The sequence below is a fragment of the Hyaena hyaena genome, unplaced genomic scaffold (genome assembly GCF_003009895.1).
Source record: "Hyaena hyaena isolate Hyena2069 unplaced genomic scaffold, ASM300989v1 scaffold_693, whole genome shotgun sequence".
NCBI lineage: Eukaryota > Metazoa > Chordata > Mammalia > Carnivora > Hyaenidae > Hyaena > Hyaena hyaena.
Window position 1 is genome coordinate 307,385 of NW_024081321.1, and position 7,236 is coordinate 314,620.

The window sequence follows — 7,236 nt, forward strand, 5'->3', positions numbered from 1 at the left end:
AATATTGAACCAGCCCTGTAACCCAGGAATGAATCCCACTTGATCTTGGTGGATAATTCTTTTTATGTGTCTTTGGATTCAATTTGCAAGTATCTTGTTGAGGATTTTTGCATCTGTATTCCTGAAGGATATTGGTCTGTAGTTCTCTTTTTTTGCTGGGTCAGATGCTTTGACATTTGGAGCTTTGCTGATCTGGGAGAGACTGTCTTTCTCAGGGTTAGCCAATTTCCAGAGAGTGTACTTTCAAATGCAGACCAAGCAATCCAGAACTCCTATCCCCAACCACCTCCTTTACCAGGCTCTCACACTCTGGGCCACTCTCCATCTGCCCTAATCATCCCAAGGCCAGGTACCGGATAAATAAGGACAGAGTCTGTGCCCCGGAGCCTGATAAAATTATTCAAACTCGCCAATCCTAAGTCTGCTTCTCCTGCCTTGCCTGTTCCTTCCTACAGAAACTGTAATCAAGTTCCTCCTTTCCTTCTGCCTCCTGGCCAATCCCAGGGCATGCCTGTGCATCCCCACCCCTGGTGTGGGGTACTCCTTCCTCTTGAGATCTGTGAGTATAACAAATTGTCTGTTTAGTGGCAATCATCTCCCAATATGTTGCCCTTGTCATACCTGAAAAATAACGAACCTATATTTTGAAACACCTTTTATAGCCTTTTCAGACTTTTTTTTTTTTTTTTTTTGTAACTTCAGCCGCGATATATCTCTTGGTATGATATAAGTATTCTCATGAGATTAATTATCTTGATTTTTTTTTAAAAATGGTTAACTTGTTTTCTAATGCCTTTAAAAAGGATGGATCAGTGAAAATGCACTTGTTAAATAAAGCAAGTTTTTGATCTATGCTCTACTAGGCAACAGATTCAACTATTGTGATGCCTTCCAGATTCCTGCAATATTTCTTCAATGAAGAAGACATTATGGTATAGTGAACAGAAGCCCAGATGTTTAAAGCCTGAATTTTAGTGTTTGGAAAGCAACTCTATTAGCTGGGAAAAGAAATTCCCTTTGTAGGTTTCCATCTAGGAAAAGCAGAGGTTGGACAAGACAGAGGTTGGACAAAGGGGTACTAGTTGTGAAAAACTAGGAGAAAGCTCAAAGCTTTGTTTCTTAGAAAAGTAGATATGACGTTGCTGTGCCAATGTGAGTCATTTGCTTTGCTTCTACGTGAACACCATTTGAGGATTCTTTGAACAAGAGGCTTTTCTGGGAAATTTGAGAAATTTGAGACTGTTAGGAAAGAGATTGACTAGACTGTCTATCTTTAGATTCAATCCCAGTAAACATTGGGAAATGGTTAGCATCTTCTGGGTGGATAAAGAGACAGGAAGTTAGTACAGGTGGGATGTTGGCCACAGCAAAGGATGAGATTGCCACTCTGCTCAGGAAGACTTTCGATGTGAAGTATGGTGACCAATGGAAGCAGGGAGAAATGGAGATTAGAGACAAAGAAAATGTGATATAAAAAAGGAATAAAGAAAAGCCAGAGAAGGGACACCTGGATGGGTCAGTCGATTAAGTGTCTGACTATCAATTTCAGCTCAGGTCATGACCTCACGATTTTGTGGGTTCAAGCCATGCATTAGGCTCTGCACTGACAGCAGGGAGCCTACTTGGGGTTCTCTCTCTCCCTCTTTCTCTCACTCTCTCTGCCCTTCCCTCATTTGTTGTGCTTTTTCTCTCTTAAAATAAATAATCTTAAAAAAAGAAAAAAAAGAAAAAAAAAGAACCCAGAGGAGAAAGAAAGGCATCATCAAGAAATTGAGTTATTTGCCTCTAATGGTATAGCGTCTCTGCCTCCCAGTTTTCTGACCATGCTAACTACCCTATGACTCAGAAAGACATTATAAGACTTAACAGATACAGTAAGTTCTTATAAAATACTAACTACTAGATGAGTTTCTTCCCCCAAAAGTACTTTTTTTTTCCTTTCTGGGTACTTTCTATACTCATAATCTGTACCATTTTAGCCAGCATTTATTCACTTTTAAATGGTTTAACAATTTTATAAGTTGTAATCATTTTACTAACTTGAATCTTGCCCGAGGCAACAAGATTGTCTCCATTTCAGGGGAGGGGAGCTTACGTACAGCTCTTTGGATCTCAAGCAGCATGTTACATAGATGCATAGCAGACAATAACAATCTCCTACTGTTTGGATAGTTAGTACTATAACCGTGAGTCTGATTCCTCCTTTGACCTTAATTAATACCAAGTTCTTTAGGTTTCTGGTTACATGTTGAGACCAAGCAGTGTCCCACTGGCGTCTGTCCAATCCGTTGAGCATATGAAAAGAACATAGCGAGAGAGTGGCCAAGAATTGAAGAGAATGCAAACGAAGCTGAAAGATTGAGTGGGGCGATTAGGAAATCACTGGTGACCAGAGAGGCACTGCAGTCACGTGCTAGGGGCTGCCACTAGTTCTTGCAAAGAGCAGAAGAGTGAAATGGGAAGAAAGAAATGAAGGTGTGCTTTGAAGGCTGACATGTTTAAGGGAGAAGTCTCTATTCCTTATTTAGGATAAAGATAACCTAAGCATTAGTGTAGACTGAGGACATTTAAAAGCCAAAGTAGAAGATTGGAGAGAAGTAATTAATGGACAATGGACAAGAGAGAAGATCACAGTGGGGAGGTAGCACTCAGCAAACAATAACCGCATTTGAATCCTGGCTCTTACTTTTACAAGCTGTGTAACTTCACTCTTTAATCCTCATTTTGTTCATGTGTCAAACTAGGAGAACATGATTGCTCTAAGACCTAAATAAGGTGATATATAGAAGTCGTTAGCATGGTGTAAGCTTTCATAAAATAGCCGCTATGATTAAGTCAGGAGCACAGATGGAAAGGAGAAAGGCCACCAATGCCTCTGAAATAGAAAAAAGGGTAAGGGAAGATCTACGTGAAGTCGAGGTGAAATTCCACCATTTCTGAGTCTAGTCCAGAGGTTCTCAACACTGGCAAAATATTAGAGTCAACAGGGGCGCTTTCAGAAATACCAGTGCTTTTCTCCTACCCCAGACCAATTAAATCAGCAATTCTGAAGGTGGGCATGCATACTGGTATTTTTTTTTTTTTAAGTTCTCCAGGTAAACACACTGCACAAAGTTGATGCATTTCTGGAGCTTGACTATACATTTCTGAAGTAAATACTTCAAAACTTTTAGAGAATGATGATGGCAACTATGGATGAATATCAAAAATGTTATATTGAGCAAAAGAAGCCAGAAATGAAGAGACTCACTCTATAATGCCATCATGATTCCACTGAGATCAAGCAAAAAAAAAAAAAAAAAAAATCCACAAGGATAAAAGTTAGAATGATAGCTGCTTTGCAGAGGGAGGAGGGTTGGTCAGAATGGACAAGTGAAAACTTTCTAGGTTGATGGACATATCCTGCATCTTGACTCGGATATTGGTTACTGAGCTCAGTACATTTGCGCAAAGTCATTGAACTGTACACATAAAAATCTGTGCATTTTGCTGTATGTATTTGTACCTATATATCTGATTCCATGCACAATGGGGAACCATTAAAAGTGGTGGAGTAAGGGGTTGCCTGGGTGGCTCAGTCAGTTAAGCATCGGACCTCGGCTCAGGTCATGATCTCACAGTCTGTGAGTTCCAGCCCCAAGTCGGGAGGCTTTGTGTTGACAGCTCAGAGCCTGGAGCCTGCTTTGGATTCTGTCTCTGTTTCTGTCTCTGTCTCTCTCTCTCTGCCTCTCTCCCCACTCACACTCTGTGTCTCTCTCAAAAATAAATAAACATAAAATGTTTTCTTTAAAAAAGTGGTTGAGTAGGGAGTGTAATAAAGTTATTTCAAATGTGTTTAGCACCTAATTATACCCTAGTTTTTCTGTTGAGCAGGTATTTAGTTCAAATATGTTCAAAAACATGTCTATTTATTTTATTTTTAAGAGAGAGAGAGAGAACATGAGCAGGGGAGGGGCATAGAGAGAGAAGGAGAGAGAATCCCAAGCAGGCTCTGCACTGATGTGGGGCTTGAACTCATGAACTGTGAGATCATGACCTGAGCTGAAATCAAGAGTCAGACACTTAACCGACTGAGCCACCCAAGTGCCCCTAGTTCAGTTACCTTATCAGTAAGTTTCTATTATATAAAAGGGATCTCCCAGGAAACTATTTGGAGAAAGGAACCAGCATGCTGTTGTTACTTTACAGATTTAATCTTTCACATGGCTTATATTATTTATACATCGTTATATTTCAGCATATATTATATTTTGGTTATTTGTTCAGATTTTCACCTTCTGGTGTTTACTTTTGTGGTTCAGGTTTTATTTCCTTGTTTTCTTCTTCGGACCTTTGAAGGGACAGAAAGAACATTGGGCCAGAATCACATGGTGTATTAAGCTATCTTCTTGTTTTACGAAAGACAAACAGATTCAGGAACCACTTCCAAATCTCTCACCAGGATAAGGAAGCTTAACTTTACAGCATATCACACAAACATGATCTTTCTCTTTACGTCGAAGACGGAATGCCTCCCACCCACTTGTGCACACACAGACACTCACCGTGTAGAACTACCTTCATGCTCTCTCCTCTGCTGGGGCACCCATAACGCAATGGGTGGCTTTTGCGAGCCCCAGTGACGCTACTAGCAGCCAGCACAGGATGGGGAGTTTGAAGCCAATAGAAAAATTGTCCCAGCCCTGCTCTTATGTTCCGTATCCCCACATTTTTCCACTCACCATGGGAACGGAACATTAATCACACTTAACACTCTAAAGGAAGTTCAGAGATTCAAATTCTTCAGGGCTGAAGTAATGGTCGGTTGCAAGTTCTATAGCAGCCGATGGTGATTGCGTTAACTTCACCTGACACTAACAAAATAATTTGTTACCAAGGATTCCATTCCCTTCCTAGTCCTGTTTGGATTCCTCCTGTTTCACTAGACTCTTTAGAGAACCTTGGGCCATTATGAGCTGTTGAAATTCTTTTCCCTCCTCTGCTAGTGTCTTATGTCACTTTTCCCTCTCTTTGACCACATTGGGCAACATCATCTTATTGTCTCTGTCATGCTTCTGCATTTGAATTAAAATGCTCCAGAAACACATATAAAGGGCTTATGTAATTTTTTTATGATAGCACTTTCAATTTCTTCCATTTGACCTTTTGATATTGCTTTCATGATTAATCTTTTTCTAGGGCCTTGTTGACACAACAGACCACTGTACTAACCTCTTAACCTTCGAAAAATCAGAGTTGAAATCTGGTTTGAGTAAGGAACCCAAAATAGTTTCCAACTAGCCTGGGCCTTATGAACAGTAAGCCAGACACGTTCATCTCCGTGATGAACGGGCTGTACATGTGAAGAGCTGGTGAATAAGAGGAAATTGAAATGGGGGTGCCTGGGTGGCTTAGTCAGTTAAGCGTCCGACTTTCGCTTAGGTCATGATCTCACGGTTCATGGGTTCGAGCCCCGCATCGGGCTCTGTGCTGACTGCAAGCTCAGAGCCTGGAGCCTGTTTCAGAGTCTGTGACTCCCTCTCTCTCTCTGACCCTCCCCTGCTCACACTGTCTCTTTCCCTCTCCTAGAAATAAATAAAAAAATTAAAAAAAAAAAAAAGAGGAGATTGAAATGGAATGGGATGTAAAGATAGCATCGTGTTTAATCATCTTAGTGCTCACATTTAGAAAAACACAGGTGAGTTAGCTAAAGAAGCGGTTTCTTCTTTTCTCCAACTTTCCGTAGACGGTCCTCGAGACTCAGCCCCTCCTGCTATGTGCACTGATGTGCGATTGCCAGATGAAGTCATTAAGCTATTTCTTGCTCCTCCCTTCCTAATTATAGCAGATTGATAGTTCGTTAAATCACAAAACTAATTCTAATCCCTTGTAACTGTAAATCCTGCTTTAATCCCGATTGTGAGTTTAACCATATCCAGACTCTTGTGAAATCCTCAACACTGTCCAGTGATAACTGAGGAAACACACATGCTCCATTTGGCTGGTCTACACGTTGACAACAGATGGCTCCCACCTCTCTACCCCATCCTCAAAACTGGTCTGCGCCTGGCCTTTGCCATCCCCCCTAACCCGCCTGGCCATGCCAAACGCCGATTACTGGTCCTGTGGTTTTACATGTCCTTTGAGTCTCCAGAGCTGACCTTTCTGTTTTATTTTATTTTTAACTAGGGGCAATTGGATCGCCAAAATCTCCAAGGGATACTCTTTTAAAAAATACATCCAGCGCTCTCTCCAGCAGCACGTATGCTGGGTGGATACATCCATATTTGGTAATTTTATTGTATATTTATTTGAAAAGGAAGTATTGGCATTCCCTCATAACGGCTTTCAAACATGCTATGCTTTAGTCTCTGTGTTCGTGCTACAGTGATGCCTGTATGGGCAGAGCAGGAGTGGGAGCCTGTGAAGATGGAGGCCAGTGCTAGAAGCTTCTCCTCTCCTGAGAAGCAACTCTGCAGAGCAGTTATGACCAAAGAGCAGCTTAGGGGAAGCCTTCTTATCATGCGTGCACCCGTCCGTGGCTAGGCTGAGCCCTTGACATTGTCCTTTCCTGACATTGTCACCCAGAGTGGACATTGACAGCAGTCTCTTTTTTGTACAACACATCTGTGCACATAGGAGGCCTTAAACAGGGTCAGCTATATAATTTGCAGGGTCCGTGACAGAATGAAAGTGTGGGGCTTCTTTTTTAAAAAGTAATAGAATGCTTGCTTTGGCAGCTTGGATATTAAAATTGGAGCCACACAGAGATTAGCATGGCCCCTGTACAAGGATGACATGCAAATTTGTGAAGCGCTCCATAAAAAAAGAAAGAAATTGGAGGAGAAAAACTGCCTTGAAAGGCATTAAAACAGAGGCGCTTGAGTGGCTTAACCGGTGAGCGAATGACTTAATTTCAGCTCCAGTCTTGATTCCAGGGTCGTGGGGTCAGGCTCCACCCTGAGCCTGGAGCCTGTTTGAGATTCTCTCTCTTTCGGCCCCTCCCCTCCCTGTTTACACTCATTTCTCTGTCTCTTAAAAAAAAAAAAAAAAAAAAAAAAAAAGCTGGGGCGCCTGGGTGGCTTAGTCGGTTAAGCGTCAGACTTTCGCTTAGGTCATGGTCTCGCGGTTCGTGGGTTCGAGCCCCGCGTCGGGCTCTGTGCTGACTGCCAGCTCAGAGCCTGGAGCCTGTTTCAGTCTGTGACTCCCTCTCTCTCTGACCCTCCCCTGCTCACACTGTCTCTCTCTCTGTCTCCT

The 7,236-nt window shown here is 42.0% G+C and overlaps 1 non-coding gene across 1 annotated transcript; it reads left to right on the forward strand.

The window, feature by feature from the left end:
- Window positions 1–6,703: 6,703 nt before the first annotated feature.
- On the forward strand, window positions 6,704–6,807 carry LOC120220353. Its single transcript, XR_005525548.1, has one exon. It is a non-coding gene; the product is annotated as a U6 spliceosomal RNA (small nuclear RNA).
- Window positions 6,808–7,236: the final 429 nt, after the last annotated feature.